We start from the raw sequence: 14,750 nt of genomic DNA on the forward strand, positions 1-14,750 counted from the left end.
GGACACGGGTTCGAGCCCTGGTCCAGGAAGATCCCACGTGTCGTGGAGCAACTAAGCCCGCGAGCCACAACTACTGAGCCCGCGCGCCTAGAGCCCGTGCTCCGCAACAAGAGAAGCCCGCGCGCCGCAACAGAGTAGCCCCCGCTCGCCACAACTAGAGAAAACCCGCACGCAGCAGCGAAGACCCAATGCAGCCAAAAATTAAATAAATGAATAAATGAATTTATTTTTTTTAAAAAAAAGAGGAAATGATAAAGACAGTAGATGGTTGGGACTGTTTTTTAACGCCCTGACTTGGCAAAAGAAAAAAAATGGCAATCCCCTGTGTAACTGCCAGAGCTTTGCCTTCAGTCTCTGGCCCATGCAAACAAAACCCTTGGGAGCCATCAGACTACAGCAGCCCACTGTGCAAAAGGAGGAAGAGTGGAGTGGGGGAAACGGCAAAGATGGGGCTGGCAAAACGATGCTGAGGTCAAGGCTCCACCTCAGAGGGGTGAACTTCATCCTGTGGCTGTGGGAACCCACTGAAGCCCCCACCACTCTTTTGGAAGAAAACCTCTGGGATGAAATAATCGTAACCATATTTTCAAAAACTCTTGGCAGCAGTTTAAAAATTTGACGATTAGAGGCACATAACCCAGATAGGAGGTTACTGCAATACAGTCTAAGGGACAGACGTGAGGAGCACGGGGTCAGGAGAACATCACCGAGGGACCGACCAGGCTGCCAGGAGTGAGGGCGAAGGTCAGGGAGGCGCTGGGCTTCCTGCGCTGGCAACAGACTGGGCCACAAGGCAGTTAACTTCGACGCAGGAAAAATTCCCAGTACAGGAGAGAACAAAGAGAATACAGCAGGAAGGGACGGGTTACTGAGTAGCAGGATTAAGCAAGGAGTTCTGTTTAACAGAAGTCCAAAGACTGTCCCTAGCCAGAAGGGAGCAGATGGGAAAAAGGAGAAGGTTCTGGAGGAGGTGGGAAAGGAGGGCCGGGGGGCTGTCAGGCACAGGAAGATGAAACACTTGCGGCTGAACGGAATACATAACATATGCAGACATATAAATGCACGTATTCATTGTCAAATGGGCTGCTGACGTTGGGGGAAAGTGCTTAAACAGCCTTAACTTACAGGTTACAAGTCCACACAAAACTGTACCAAATACAAAACAAGACAAAACCAAAATCCACCCTGCTCTCCCTTTCAAAGAGCCTAGCCTATAAAACGAACACGTTAGATGCTGGGTGAAACATTTTATTGAATCGATACGGTCTAGAGCGGCGCTGTCCAAAGACGAAAAGAATCTCTGCGCTGTCCAGTCTGGCAGCCTCGAGCCACGCGTGGCCGCTGAGCACCTGACGTGAGGCTAATGTGGCTAAGGGGCTAAATTTAAAATTTTCATTTCAGTTAAACAGCCACATGTGGCTAGCCGGCTGTTGTACCGGACAGTGTAGGTCTATGGCATTTTTTTCCTCCAGTAATCTTGAGTTACTAGATGGTGGTCCTTAATTCATTCGCTTGCTTCCCAGGGTTTTCAAGCCCTAAAGCAGGAATAAAGATGATCTAGTATAGTTTTAACTGGAAGGCACGGGAGGGCGGTGAGCTGACCCCAGAAGTTACTTACTTCGCTATGATTCTTTATTCTTCCCAGGGTTTATCAGAGTTTCGATGTACAAAAGGAAATAACCCAGGAAACCAACGACAGAGGGACGTCTCCTAAGCTAGGCGCGCTTCTTCTAGGTGAGTCATCAGCTCCCTGCCCCGTCTACCCAAAACCTGCTCAGGCCTGGTCCCACCTCACTCGTGAAGGTCAATGTGTGGAAACATGGGAAAATGTAAGTTAGACCAAGGTTAGAAAGCAATCTAGTACATTTAGGCATTCTATGTTACAGCGTATTCACGGATAAGTCTGGCAGAGGCCACCTGAAATGAGATACGCATCATGGGACTATAGTGCTCCTTTAAAAATAAAAGTATAATTTAATGTCACTGTAAACTTGATGTTTGTAATTTAAAGTTATTTTTTTAAAAAGATACAAGAAAGTAATCAAACTGCATTCCTTTTTAAGCTGTTAAACTGTTCCCTCCTTCCTTCTCTCCCTTCTGACCTTACCTTTCTTTAGTCACAGCCCAGTGCCCGGCACACAGTAGGTTTTTATATAGTTCATCCTACAAATCTGGGCCACCTACTAGGAGTGATATGCTCAGGTTGATAAGCCCTGCTCTACAGACAAGCGCAAAATTCATACCCTTGAAACTATGTAAAATTTATGTGGTATCATTTTTTTGTGCGGGGGGAGTCCATAAATTTGATCAGATTTTCAAACCTTCCTTTTTCTTATGAAGATGAGATTAACCATGTAATTCACTTCAAATAGTGTCTGATACATGGCAATAACTCAATAAAAGTTAGTGACATCAATTCCCCCAACAAGCTCCCAATGCCTGCTATAAACAGGTATAATTTTACGACAGAATTCATCCTACAGAGAGATCATCGTGAGCCCCCCATCTATGTCACTGGCTTTACATGGTTTTGCTCTGTTCCCATTATTCCAGAAATAACTGATGGAACCAAGTTAGTTTCTTGATGATATCAGGTTAAAACAGTGCATATTATCACCATCTCTAGGCCATCAAAGGCACTGAGGAGGTTTCCTCTAAGATCCACATAATAGGTATAAATGTGGCCCAAGCACTAGCAATTCCTGGGAATCTCAAAGGAGTCCTAGAATAGAGGGTGGTCTTGTGGAGGATGTTTGTTTTTTAATTAACAAAAGGTAATGGGGGCGTTAGTGAGCCTTTTAAATAGGAACCAAGAATTTAAACTGATTCCCTCTATGCAGTCCTTACGTAAATTGCAATGCATAAATAAAATACATTGGCTGTAAAAGGGAGGATTATATCAACTGTAAAATTCAAAAGTCACAACCAGGGGAGTGGGAAGAGTGACTGTGGTGACTGAGGTTAGAAGGTGTTGGGCTGGTGGCGGGCTAGCTTGGTCCTTGTTTTCTCATGTGTCCTTTGAAGGTGAAAACTAACCAATTTTTTCTGGCCTTCAAGCTGTCAGAGGATTAAAAAAAAAACTCAGTCTGAAAAAATAAACAAATGAGACCTGCAATCTCCCTTCAAAAGGTGGGGGTGGGGGTGGGGGGGGGGAATGCCCCACCTAAGGCCCTTAAATATTTCCTGATGATTGTTACCTCAATTAGTAACTATCCATCTACGACAAGACTGGACAGGGCAGGGGATGGTGGGAGTCAGGGGAGGGGGAGAAGAGATGTTCCAGGAGCTCACCACCTAGGTGAGAAAAGAAGAAACCATGAGAAGGTAAGAGAATTTAGTGTTGTGTATGCAGTACTAATTTTAAGTCCAGAAAAACCACTGGCATGTAAGTGGAGGGGTGTCCGAGGTGGAAGAGAGCCTGGAGGAGCTGATACCCAGGGAGGACCACGAGAAGCCCCGGAGCCAGGTCCTGCCCCGGAGCCAGGTCCTGCTTGCCGAGGGCGTGTGGGGCAGTCGCGGGGAGCTGAGAAAGCTGGGCCAGGGCAGCAGGGGGTGTCGGGGCAGCAGGGGGTGTCGGGGCAGCAGGGGGTGTCGGGGCAGCAGGGGGTGTCGGCTCGGCTCGGGGCAGCACCAGAGGATGATGTCAGAGTTTTAAGGAAACCTGTTTGAACAAGGTATGGGACCGCGGGGGAGGGAGACCAGACTGCAATGGGAACAAAGGGACTAGAGAGGGAAAGATAAACCTGAATGCCTTTCACAGAACTGCAGAGACCTGGAGGGAGCTGAGCAGGAAGTGGCTCCTGCCACAGGCTCGATTTCCTGGGCACTAGCACGGCGCTGGGAAGAAGTTTTCCACTGTTAAGGGGGTTGGGCTCCATTACTTTTTTAGACACTTGCCAAGTGAAGAAATGGAGTGGATGAGAAAGGAAGGTCTTGGTACCTCGGTGAGATACTGGGACTCACGAGTGCAGGGGGGAATCGACCCCTCCACAGAGAGGGGAGGCCTGTACTGGCTGAGTGGAGACTCAGAGATGGGAGGGTCCAGTACGGAGCACGAAGAACACACATTCTGAGCCACAGACATAGGAACAAGGGCTGGCAGGAAGGAGGTCCCCAGGAAGGAGGAGAATGTGGTGTCCAAATAAGTGGGAAAGCACTAGCAACGAAGGGGCATCAAACCCCTCTGAGTCCGAAAGATGCAAGAGTAAAGCGCACATAAGGGGGAGCTGAAGGAAGTTCACAGTTGGATGGTCCTCATCTTGAGCACACAGTAGGCACCCTGTCTGCGGATTAGTAATCTCAAGAAAGTAGGCAGCGGGTCAGATGCTGTTGAGTAGGAGGAAGAGAAAAGGGGAACTGATGGCTTCAGGAGCAAAAGACCCCAGGGAGCTGGCGGGAGGGAACGCAGTGGCTGAACGGGGGTTGGGCGGGAAGAGGGGTGCTCTTAGCTTAGGTCTTTACAATCACATGACCTCAAGGTGCTGGGGAACAAGAATGGGCCCAGGGGAGGAGCCAGGAGGCCCTTTGGAGCCCCCTCTTCCTACTCAGGGTAAGTCTGGCATCCTGTTTCCTACTCTGGATGGCTGGCTGAGGAGAAGGGAGGAAAACCGTGTTATTTCAAATGGTTGCATCTTTTATTCCTACTATTTGAGGCGAGCCTGGTACGTTTCTTTCAACAGCTGCCCGAGTCACACATGTAGCTGCTTTCCTCAACAGTAAACAAGTGGATTCTATCTACAAACAGCAAGGACACCAGGTCTGCGAGGGGAGAGAAAACCTTTTCCAAACGCCCAACCCACCCCAAATGGCTTTCACCGTGTTTTTCTCACCAGGCTGAACTTTGCAACTCTAAACCCATCAGATGCACCTTGGTGCGGAATGCAGCTGGGAACCTGCTCAGGGCCCAGGAGTTGTTCTTAAGAGGCACTCGGCCCACCCCGGGCATGGGCTGGGGCTTCCCGAGTTCTCAGGGTCAGCTGGTCCCGGCAAATCGGCACGCAGGGCCCGGTGATTCAATTAGTGTGAGTTCAGTTGCTCTTTTTTAGGTCAGTTCTTTCTTCTTTTGTTTAGATCTGACTCAAGATTTACTTCAATTATCTACACCTCTGTTAGAGCACCTAAACAACTTAAACTGTTGAAAGTGATGAAGGCAAAGGAAGGGACGAAGGGAAAGGAAAGGAAGAACCTGGATCTTTAAAAAAACACACAAATGGTCTCCTCCCTCCCCCTCCACCATCTCTGTTCTCTTGAATTACTCAAGTAGACAAGCAACTGTTTCTCACAGGAAAATGCTAGACTCCGAGTCTGAATGTGAAAACCCCGTGGTTAAGCCCTGGCTTGCAGAAAACTAAAAATTTCAGCAACCCTGGAATGAAATGTTATGTTCAGAGCTATACGAAGCATCGCAGCTGTTCCCAGCCAACATGAAAACCGAAAGGGGTGATGCTATCTTTATCCTCTACCTACAGGCAAAGCTGGTACCATCCTGGGCCGGGCTGCCCAGGAGCCGGCTCAGTTCTAGGCTGCTGAGCACAAGAGACAAAGGAGGCAAAGGAACACAGGGGCCAGCAGAGCACACCTAAGCAACAACACACAACAGAGCCACCGGGAAGAAAGAAAATGCAGTTAATCATTAAAAATTTGAAAAGGATGCAAGGAAACGGAACTGCTTGAAAAGCTGTTCTCACTGTCATTTGGAAAATCTGTTTCAATCAGGTCAAAATTCAAAAGGTTAGATCGCATCTAACTTGACCTGAATCTCCCAAGTGGAAGGAGAACCCTTTAATCAATATTCTTGGAAGAAAAAACACATTTCTCTACTCAAACTCAGAAAGCGTCTTTAGACCACCTCATGGAATCAGGCCCCAGATGCGCATCTCAGAGAAGGGCAGGTGATGGAAAATGACCGACTCCAGAAGAATCAGGAGGCAAGGGGACGAGAACGGGGCTTCGCTCACAGCTCGAAGCTGACACACAGGCTGAGGAAAACGCTCTCCGGCGTGACTGCGCCGCCTCACTCTGGGCAAACGCGTCCCACTAGCAACTCCTGCTGCCCCTACGAGCCCCAGGCTGCGAGCCGCTCCGGCTCAGATGACGGCCGCCGCCCGGCCGCGCAACCCCCAGGCCCGGCCAGGCTGCCGGCAGCCCGCCACACACGTAAACCACCAACGAACGGAGCTGTGGTGAGGGGCTCAGCTCGCAACGTGAATGCCACCGACACACCACACTTCCTGCTCGTTCGGCCACACCATCTCCATTCAAGAAAAAGCGAAAACGACCGCAGGGTGGCCACCGCAGGGCCAGCGAGCAGGACGGCACAGCGGCTGAGGAGCGGACTCGGGAGCCACGTCGCCCGGGTTCAAATCCTGCCTCTTCCACTTGCCAGCTGTGGCGGCACACCCTTAGTTACAGAGCCTTTCTCTGCCTCAGTTTCCTCAGCTGCGAGGGGGAGACAACGGTAACACCTACTTCACGCAGCTGCTGTGGGACACGGGAGTGATGTGTGCAAAGTGCTTAAACACGGTCTGGGGCGGAGAGCACAAACTGCCCACACGCGTGCCAGCACTTCAGCGCTGATTCGCTAATTATCGGTCCAGCGGGCGCTATGGATATTCTCTTCACCCAGGGCCGCGGTGCCCAAACTTCAGCAAGCATCCCGAGAGCGTACTGTAACAGATTTCTGACTCAGAAGGTCTAGGGCGGGGCCTAAGAATGTGTGTTTCTAGCAAGTTCCCAGGTGATGCGGAGGCCGCTGGTCTGAGGCTCACACTCTGACCACCGCTCTACGCACCGGTTAACTCCCGTGTTCCATGCTTCGCGCCTAAGCCTTACCTGGTGTATTTATCGGCACAGTGAGCCTGAATGAGAGAAAGTGAGGAGAGCGGCAAAGCAGTTCACTGCTCAGAGAATATCCAAGTGTTCTTCCACACTGCCGAGCACCCCTGCACCTCTGCATGCGGCGGATCGCACGACAAGTTCCGGCCAATGGGCTGTGGGCAAAGATGACACACATCACTTCCAGGCTGAAGGTTTTAAAAGCTGATGTGTGGCCTGCTGGCTCTCTCCTTACTGTGGCAACCTGGAAGCATGCGCAGTGGCGGGCAGGGGGCTACAGGACGACAGCAGCCTGGACCCTGGGTCACTGCTGGGAAGGGAGCTACTGTAGAGAGCTGCTGGCCTGCAGCAGATTTCACATGAAAAGCAATGACATTTTGTGCGTTGAGCCACTCAGATTTTAAAGTTTGTTTGACAGCTTAGCTTAAGCCCACTAAAACACTTCCTGTCACCGCTATAAGAAGGGCCTTCGCATCAGTCTTAAGTCCAACCTACGGACACAGGTGTGAGGTATTTTATAACACAATCAGTTAGCGAGGGTTTCTACCCTATTCTCGTTCACTTCAGTTCATCAAATAGATGAGTTTGTTTTTTTTTTAATCCTCCCATTTTGGGTCTGTTTTTCACCAGATATAAAAATTCTTCACTGCAACATGATTATGTAACAGTTGCCAATAATTTAGAAAGCTGAATATGCTAAGAAGTATTGAAACTGTGAAAAATAAATACACTGAAGGACTCGGGTCAAAAGTCCCATGAAAAAAACTGTGCACGCGCGTGCACACACACACACACACACCCAGAATCCCTTGACTCTAAAAGACAGGCCAGAAGGAAAGGGTTTCCATTTTATTTACTAAATCATGTGCAAACTGGTATCATACTTTGCCCAAATAGGAGAATGTGATCTCTTTAAGGTAAAAGCATCACCATTTAACCACAAAACTGCTCTTAAAAGAAAAAATCGTAATTTCTAGTTAACCTAGGAACATTTGCAACGTGACATGCAGGTAATGAACTGTTCACAGTATATTACGTTCCAGATTATGTGGAATAAAACATGATAAAGATCCTTCTGTTATAAAAATTACCACTAACCCCACACACACGGCCCAAACAAAACGTAACCTAGAACAACTCCTCAACTTGAACTAGAAAATTCATGAAATAAACAAAATGAAAAGAATTGGGAGGACTTCCCTGGTGGTGCAGTGGTTAAGAATCCGCCTGCCAATGCAGGGGACACGGGTTCAAGCCCTGGTCCGGGAAGATCCCACATGCTGCAGAGCAACTGAGCCCGTGTGCCACAACTACTGAGCCTGCACGCCACAATTACTGAGGCTACGCGCTAGAGCTCGCGAGCCACAACTACTGAAGCCCGTGAGCCACAACTACTGAGCCTGCGCGCTAGAGCCCGCGAGCCACAGCTACTGAAGCCCACGCGCCTAGAGCCCCATGCTCCACAACAAGAGAAGCCACCGCAGTGAGAAGCCTGCGCACTGCAACGATGAGTAGCCCCCGCTCGCCGCAACTAGAGAAAGCCTGTGCGCTGCAACAAAGACCCAACGCCGCCAAAAATAAATAAATAAATAAATAAATAAATTAAAAAAAAAGAATTGGGGAGAGAGAATTTAAAAATATGTAATGGAATCACATAGGTCCTTTTGGTCTATGGAGCAAACAGCACTTCTCAGGAGGGCCCTCTTTGTGAGAAGGACTTCAATTGAGTAGGATCTACAACGTCTCTCAAAGGTGGGGGGATTTCTTGCTAGAATTCTCCCTAGCCCTTTCTACAGAGGGCAGGAAAACAAACCCCTTGTGAACACACACACACACACACACACACACACACACACACACATTTTAAAACTCATCTCCGAAGGAGCTCAGTGGCTCTCTGCTCCCCAATTAGCAGCGGCAGAGCTAAGCTGGAGATGAAGGGCCCTGCTGCCCTGGCCTTCTCAAGTTCCTAGGCCCTTGAGCGCCTCATTCTCTGGGTGTGTCACATTCCACCTCTTGAGGTACTTCCACGTGGCCAAAAAGAAAAAAAAAAAAGGTAAACACTCAGGTAATGCATTTGGTCACATATTATAATTCAGCTGTAAAACCAGAGTTAAACTAATTAAAAAGGCCCCAACACTACTTTCTCTAATATGTTTTATAGCTATTTGGCAACTGCTGGGTTTTATTGGTGAGTTCATTTTTTTTTTCTTTTTTCATTTCTTTCAGGAGACATGAAAAAGTCATTATAAAAAAAAAAAGAAAACCTGAAAATTTAAACATCTCTATTTTTAAAAAAATCTCATGCCATACTACCTTGAAGACACTGGGGAGAACAATAAAGTCTCCATGTATACCCTAAGACAGGGTTACTTCTCTACTGTTCATAAGGAGCTAACCCTGGGGAACCTTCTCTTAGGATAACAGGAATAATGTGCAATCAGATAATAGGTGGATCCATTACTAATCACAGAGCTAAAGAAAGCTGGCAGGGCATCCTGCTAGCACCCTCCTGCAAGGCCCCTGAAAACTCCCTACTGTTCGGCCAGTTAGGGAATGCACACATTAGAGCTGGCTCATAATGTATCTGCACACCAGAATCGCTGTGTGTACATCTGCAAGAGAGACATAATAGGAACGTCCACGTTTAGAAGATGAAAGCCATAGAAAAAGCAATCTCATGTGATTTTTGCAGTCTAACTTGCTCAGTTTATTTCGTCCATAATCATGTTCCTAATGAGAGAATCAAGCTATAAGTCCTAGGAGTTTATAACCATGATGCTTTTTATACAGCCAAAAGGCCCTTTCCATTGCTTATACCCAAAGAGGTCTGTGGTGAAACAGACCACCACAGTGGTGGTGACTTCTTTCTACCCACTGTCCACGTGTCCTGGACTCACGCGAGAGCGTCACAGGATGGTTCTCTCCACCCGGCAGCCCCACGGCCACCGTGTAGGCACAAGACTGCAGCGCACTCACTCCTGCCACGTCCTCCACCTTGCGCCAAGTATTAAATCTCAGGCCATACAAATGTCACGTCCCCGTGGCGTGCAACTTTTATGCAGACCTAAGGCTACGACCAAAACCAGTTCTTGGCTACATGACTCCCGAGCCGGCACATCCCACGCACTCAGCAGCTAGCTCTCTCCGTGGACTCCTCAGCACAGAGACTGCCCGCGCTGCTGCTCGGGGGCTGGTCTGCAGATCATATGACAGCCGGAATCCCTCGGACACAAGCAGGCATTGTCCACTTTTCCTTGAAATCTCAAAATCCTGGATAAGACCAGCAATCAAGTAACACTTCAATCCTCCAACAACCTTAAATCAATTGACCAAATTCTTCTCTTTGGGTCTCAACTCCGCCTTTACAAATAAAGCGATGATGTCCAATAAAAGCCATTTTCGTCAGCTTTTAAAGCAGACCCACAGCACTTACTTTAAATAAAAGGTTAGGATTACGTGATTGGGGGAAAGCATTTAAACAAACAACGAACGTTACGGACGGAGCTGCTAATAACTGCCCCACAATTTCTGTGGTGCCTTTAGAGTGCTCTGAGGGTGTCAGAGCATTAACTGAACGCTCCCTTCCTTCTTCACGGCTGGCCTCCAGACCCACAGATGACTCACGGAGGCTGAGCTCCGGGCAGCCAGCAGCTGCTCAAACCCAGGCCTGGATGCTTCCCTCCCTACTCCTCCAGCCCCAACATCCCAACCTCTCAACAGGTGTCCCGGAGGCCAGCCCACTGGTGGATGCCATAAGCACATCATCTCAACCGAGCCGAGCAAGGAGCTGCAGGTCCTCACAGGCCATGACACAGAAGGAGACCAAGCCCTTCCACCCTCCACCATGCCCCTTCCCTCCAGCAAGCCCTCTCTGCGCTGTCCACACTCCAAAAAGCCAGCACGAGACCCGCTACTTGCTTCCTGGGAAGTAGTAGGTTTTATTACTTTTCCATCTGCTCTGAGCATCTAACATCCAGAGAACTAATTCTTATTTCTCACATGCAATTCATATAGATTTCCCTTCCCTGACAGAGTCACAAACATCTAACCATAAGAGAATGCATTCCACCTTCAGCATGGCAATAAGGAGGTATATAGTTTCCATGGATACCCAGAAGACCAAATTTCAAAACTAATTACATTTTCAAAAGGAACAATTTCTCTTAGTAAAAAAACAAACAAACAAACAAAACCAAAACACAAAACCTATTTGATTCAGGAGCAGGAAAGTCTATACCAACCATTTTATTTGTTAACTATGCATTACAGCAAATCTAAGCACACGAAAACCTTAAATTTAATACTATTAGAAGCTAGTATGTATTTAAAATACATGTATGAGTATGATTATTAAAACTTAGGCCTAGCAATGCTCTATGCTTAAGCAGATAAAATTAAAATTTTACAGCTTGCGAATTTTAGTAGCTTGAGAACTACTAGTATGTATTAGCTACCCTGGGAAGTTTTCAACTCTGGGATTTCCATGAAAATGTCCAAAAATAGTTAATGATGCCAAGGGAGATTTTTGGTGTACCACCACAGAGTGCCGCCGGGGTCTCCATCTGTAAAATGGAGCTACTGAGAATACAATTAACAAGAAACCTAAAAATATATAATCATCTCTGCCAAGTGAGCACATTTAATTTTTCAAGTTAGGATGAGCCCTCCTGCCAAAGAAGCCACACGGACGCTCCTCCAGGTGACACATTCAATTCTGGGCACAGACATGAACTGTGGAAGAATACAGACTAAAACAAAGGCAAACTCATAAAAACAGGCCAAGGGACCTCTGAAGTCCCTTCCAGCTCTAAATCCTATGGTTCTTAGAATAAGCCTATAGTTGGGATGAGGGGGGAAAAAAAAACACTCCTTCCTTCCATTTGTCATTTGATGGCTTACGATTAAATTTTTTTAATGTTTAAGTTTTCTGAGGCCTCCCTTACACTCGGAACTCCTTTTCTACAGAGACTCCATCTCCCAGGGTATCTATGACTTCTATGGTACCCACCAGATAAAGGGTCTTCTCTAGCCCTTGCTTTAAAAACTCCATGACAGGACTTCCCTGGTGGTACCGTGGTTAAGAATCCACCTGCCAATGCAGGGGACACGGGTTCGATCCCTGGTCCGGGAAGATCCCACATGCCGCAGAGCAACTAAGCCCGTGCGCCCCAACTACTGAGCCTGCGCTCTAGAGCCTGTGTGCGGCAACTACTGAGCCTGCGAGCCATAACTACTGAAGCCCACGTGCCTAGAGCCTGCGCTCCGCAACAAGGGAAGCCACCGCAATGAGAAGCCCGCACACTGCAGCAAAGAGTAGCCACCGCTCGGCGCAGCAATGAAGACCCAACGCAGCCAAAAAAGCAAAAAACAAAAAAACCTCCATGACATTCTGTGTATTATTTCAATGAAAAATATGAAAGAACAATTCACATTAGGAATAGAGAAAAACAACCCTCGTACCCTCATGATGGTATTTGGACACCATTTGAACCTGTTAATGCATCACTTTCTTCTCCTGCAAATCCGGTCAAAATAAATAATATTTTGGTATGTATCTGTACCCACTGGAAGTTTGATTCTAATGCTTCACGTTAGCTCATAAAGCAGCAGCACATCACTGAGGAGAGCTGTGGGGGAAGTATCGAGAAGTTATAAAACTCCTGGGTGTAAATCACTATAAAGTATCTTTCTAACTTGCCCATCTCCTTAAGCAGAGCATGGTGAATCAACATATGATTAATCTAACCTTTTTGGGCGATGACTCAGGATCACTACAGTGAACAACTATTACACAAGGTGCCTTCGGAAACTAGTGTCATAACCCTCCCCCTTCAGTTTTGCTCCTATGCCACACGGGCCTCAGTCAGCCATGCTTTTTTTTTTAGCTGAAATTTTTATTCCAGAGACGCACTGAGAGCATGTGGTTATACATGCAGTTGTAAGAAACAACACAGAAGGCCCCTCTGTTCAGGCTGTTTGCGTTCTCCTGTCTCATCCCCGGACATCCCTTCTTGCTGTTCTCAGAGCATCTCCTTCTGATGGCTTTTCTCCACCCTCAACCACCAACTTTGGCCTCTAATTTCTTGTGGACTCGAAAATGGGAGACGAGGTGGTCAGGGCCGTATCTACAGTGAGAATAAATAGTGCTAAAGTGTGGGCCCAAGGACCATCATGAATCAAGGGTAACAGTGTTAGCACCGCGACTTCCTCCACCTGCCCGACTTCCGAAAGCTTTATTTTTTTGCATTCCCCCTCCGCCACCCCGGTGGTTCTCCCTCACTCCCAGGCTAAAGATTCTGGACCTCAGAATGCCAAATAAGTGACCTCCACAGAAGTGATATATTACTTTTGAGTCAACTGAATACTAGCTAAGCAACTGCTGTTTCCATAACTGGTAATTGGTACTCTGGCAGTACCCAGTGTCTTACCCTGAACATTATCTACCAAGCACTGTTAATAGCCTGAAATGAAAACACAGAGCCTAAAAAAAATTACAATTTTTTTTTGCTGGACTCACTGATATTTTTAAGGAAGTATTAAGTTTGTACTACTTGGAACAATTCAATTATATAAGTTAAAGGAGTAAAGTTCTAAAAAAGATACGAAAAAGAGCATAATGAATGTGTTTCAGAGACTTCAGTAAATAGGAAAACTGTCACTTTGTTCTTCTACTGCATTAGGAACTTCTCAAACAAAGAGGCTTGATGGAGGCAGACAGAAAGGGGCTTATCAGCTTAAGAAACGGGAAGGATGGTACAATTAACTGTCACACGGTCAGATATAATTCACTCTGACGAGGCCAATGAGAGACAACAAGGCAGTGAAGGTCCCCATCTTGTCTCTTTACATAATACCCAAACACCCCAGCGTGGCAAACCACCTTTTCTTTAAGGGTTATCCATACATGTGGCCTGAGAAGAAAAGCAATAGCCTTTGGAGGGAGGGGGGGAAGGAAGGACAAGAAAATAACAGAAGGAAAAGGAAGAGGTCGCTTATCTGCACCACAAATGCCTCCGCTGCTCACTCACTCCAAGCTGAGGTGCTGTATCCTAGGTATTCCAGGGGAAAAAGAAGAAAAAACAAAAAACAACTGCATTTCTTTCGCAGTACAGTCTCGTCTCCGCTCCACAGAGCCAGCCCTGCCCAGGGGAAAGCGGCGGCGCTCAGCCCCGCGGACTCCGAGCTGATGCTCTGCCCTGGCAAGGCGAAGGTGAAGTGTTGTAAACGCACGAGGACGGCCCAGGGAGGATGCGGCGGAGGAAACGTGAAAGCAACTTCTCCACCGGCCACCGACAGCACGGGCTACGTACGGGGCAGCGCTCACGCTCACAGGGTTAAAAGATGCTCCCAAACAAGCAGTCGAGAACCCCGGGGACCATAAAATGCAGAACGCGTGTGGTGTGAGAGGTACTAAGAAAAACAAGGGTCCTATTCTAAAACAGATGTACAAAGAGAATTCGGTCTCTCCTCACGTGAGGATACAGTTTCTTGAGTTTTCACAGTGCCAGACACACTAGGATCAGAAACATGCTTCAAACAGTGTAAAGATGGAAAGAAAAAAAGCCTCCTGCCTCCTCCCTCCAAAAAAGAAAAAAGCAAGCAGCGACACACCAGAAATAGCCTGAGCCTGCTTCTAAGCACGGGGCTCTGTGCATCAGGACAGGCTCCCCTGCAGTGCGTGTTATAGTGAGCTCCAGCGTGACTATATATGGTATGTTTACGGAGGGATTAGACACAAACACCACGCAGAACTTACGTCAGACCAGAGCTGGCTTTTAAAGAGCTCAGTTTCTCCGAGTTGACGGCCACAAGACATCCCTAAGTCCGAGCAAACTGCAGATGCTTTGCAAAGCAACATCTCATGACTTACGGGCACTGGGAGCGCAGGGGCTGCCCCTCGCTGCCCTCCACAT

General features: G+C 47.6%; 1 protein-coding gene across 5 annotated transcripts in view; it reads right to left on the reverse strand.

Moving 5' to 3' along the window:
• The window catches only part of RREB1 (ras responsive element binding protein 1), a 129,027-nt gene that overhangs the window by 82,783 nt on the left and 31,494 nt on the right, over positions 1–14,750 (reverse strand). Inside the window, exon 1 of one of the 5 annotated variants that reach the window (XM_068557645.1) lies at positions 6,832–6,883. The exons of the other annotated variants lie outside the window; for them this stretch is intronic. The gene's annotated coding sequence lies outside the window, so the exon portion shown is untranslated. Of the gene's footprint in view, positions 1–6,831; positions 6,884–14,750 lie in introns of those variants that run through there. 5 annotated transcript variants of the gene reach the window in all.

The sequence above is a fragment of the Eschrichtius robustus genome, chromosome 12 (genome assembly GCF_028021215.1).
Source record: "Eschrichtius robustus isolate mEscRob2 chromosome 12, mEscRob2.pri, whole genome shotgun sequence".
Classification (NCBI taxonomy): Eukaryota; Metazoa; Chordata; class Mammalia; order Artiodactyla; family Eschrichtiidae; genus Eschrichtius; species Eschrichtius robustus.